A 2,624-nucleotide genomic window follows, 5' to 3' on the forward strand; every position below is an offset into this window, starting at 1 on the left:
TTTGCAGATGATGCTGTGGTGTATCAAGAGGTTGTAACAATGGAAAATTGTACTGAAATGCAGGAGGATCTACAGCGAATTGACGCATGGTGCAGGGAATGGCAATTGAATCTCAATGTAGACAAGTCTAATGTGCTGCAAATACATACAAAGATAGATCCCTTATCATTTAGCTACAAAATAGCAGGTCAGCAACTGGAAGCAGTTAATTCCATAAATTATCTGGGAGTACGCATTAGGAGTGATTTAAAATGGAATGATCATATAAAGTTGATCGTCGGTAAAGCAGATGCCAGACTGAGATTCATAGGAAGAATCCTAAGGATATGCAATCTGAAAACAAAGGAAGTAGGTTACAGTACGCTTGTTCGCCCACTGCTTGACTACTGCTCAGCAGTGTGGGATCTGTACCAGATAGGGTTGATAGAAGAGATAGAGAAGATCCAACAGAGAGTAGTGCGCTTCGTTACAGGATCATTTAGTAATCGCGAAAGCGTTACGAAGATGATAGATAAACTCCAGTGAAAGGCTCTGCAGGAGAGATGCTCACTAGATCAGTATGGACTTTTGTTAAAGTTTCGAGAACATACCTTCACCGAAGAGTCAAGCAGTATATTGCTCCCTCCTATGTATATCTCGCGAAGAGACTGTGAGGATAAAATCAGAGAGATTATAGCCCACACAGAAGCATACCGACAATCCTTCTTTCCATGAACAATACGAGACTGGAATAGAAGGGAGAACCGATAGAGGTACTCAGGGTACCCTCCGCCACTTACTGTCAGGTGGCTTGCGGAGTATGGATGTAGATGTAGATGTAAATGTAGAAATTGACCGGAAACAGATAAAAAGTGGGAAGGCAGCAAGAGTGGATGAGATTCGCTAGACAAACAATCAAACAACTCATGTTAATGAGTTTCATTATAAAAGACAATTACAACTACTTAACTTTCATATGTGTCACAAGAAAGGGTGACATACAAAATAATCAGTCTTCTACAGAATAGACAACCACAAGTCTGTGCTACATAGAGTTTACTAATGAAGTGTCTAATATTGGAGCTGCTTTTGAAGTGGGCCACCAGCAGTTGGGCGCTGCGTTTATATCCTCTTCACGTAGGAGCTGTTGCCGTCGCATTGTCATCCTGGAGGGAAGTTGGTCAGGATCCAATTGACTGACTTCTTCTCACAGCCTCCTCTCCTCTGTCATTCCCAAATGGTGCGCTGGCACTGACTTTTACACTGCAAAAGGCAGCTGGAATCCAAGGAATATGGTGGTTACACTGGATGCTGGCAGTGATACGGAAAGAGAAAAAAGTGCTGAATGACTGGAAAAAGGGAATTATAATACCAAACAATGGGAAATACAGGCAGGACTGTAACAATATTATGAAAATGATAGTTGGTACTCATCATATAGTGGAGATCTACATCTACATCTAAATCTACATTTATACTTCGCAAGCCACCCAATGGTGTGTGGCAGAGGGCACTTTACGTGCCTCTGTCATTACCTCCGTTTCCTGTTCCAGTCGCGTATAGTTCGCATGAAGAACGACTGCCGGAAAGCCTCCGTGCACGCTCGAATCTCTCTAATTTTACATTTCTGAACTCCTAGGGAGGTATAAGTAGGGGGAAGCAATATATTCGATACCTCATCCAGAAAAGCACCCTCTTGAAACCTGGACAGCAAGCTACACCGTGACGCAGAGCGCCTCTCTTGCAGAGTCTGCCACTTGAGTTTGCTAAACACCGCCGTAATGTTATCACACTTACCAAATAACCCTGTGACGAAATGCAACGCTCTTCTTTGGATCTTCTCTATCTCCACTGTCAACCCGACCTGGTACGGATCCCACACTAATGAGCAATACACAAGTATAGGTCGAACGAGTGTTTTGTAAGCCACCTCCTTTGTTGATGGACTACATTTTCTAAGGACTCTCCCAATGAATCTCAACCTGGTACCCGCCTTACCAACAATTAATTTTCTATGATCATTCCACTTCAAATCATTCCGTACGCATACTCCCAGATATTTTACAGAAGTAACTGCTACCAGTGTTTGTTCCGCTGTCATATAATCATACAATAAAGGATCCTTCTTTCTATGTATTCACAATACATTACATTTGTCTATGTTAAGAGTCAGTTGCCACTCCCTGCATCAAGTACCTATCAGCTGCAGATCTTTCTGCATTTCACTGCAATTTTCTAATGCTGCAACTTCTCTGTATACTACAGCATCATCCATGAAAAGCCGCATGGAACTTCTGACACTATTGTGAAAAGCAATGCTCCCATAACACTCCCCTGTGGCACACCAGAGGTTACTTTAACGTCTGTAGACGTCTCTCCATTGAGAACAACATGCTGTGTTCTGTTTGCTAAAAACTCTTCAATCCAGCCACACAGCTGGTCTTATATTCCGTAGGCTCTTACTTTGTTTATCAGGCGACAGTGCGGAACTGTATCGAACTCCTTCCGGAAGTCAAGGAAAATGGTACCTTCCTGGGAGCCTGTATCTAATATTTTCTGGGTCTCATGAACACATAAAGTGAGTTGGGTCTCACACGATTGCTGTTTCTGGATTCCCTGTTGATTCCTACAGAGTAGTTTCTGGG

This window comes from Schistocerca americana, chromosome 6 (genome assembly GCF_021461395.2).
Source record: "Schistocerca americana isolate TAMUIC-IGC-003095 chromosome 6, iqSchAmer2.1, whole genome shotgun sequence".
Classification (NCBI taxonomy): Eukaryota; Metazoa; Arthropoda; class Insecta; order Orthoptera; family Acrididae; genus Schistocerca; species Schistocerca americana.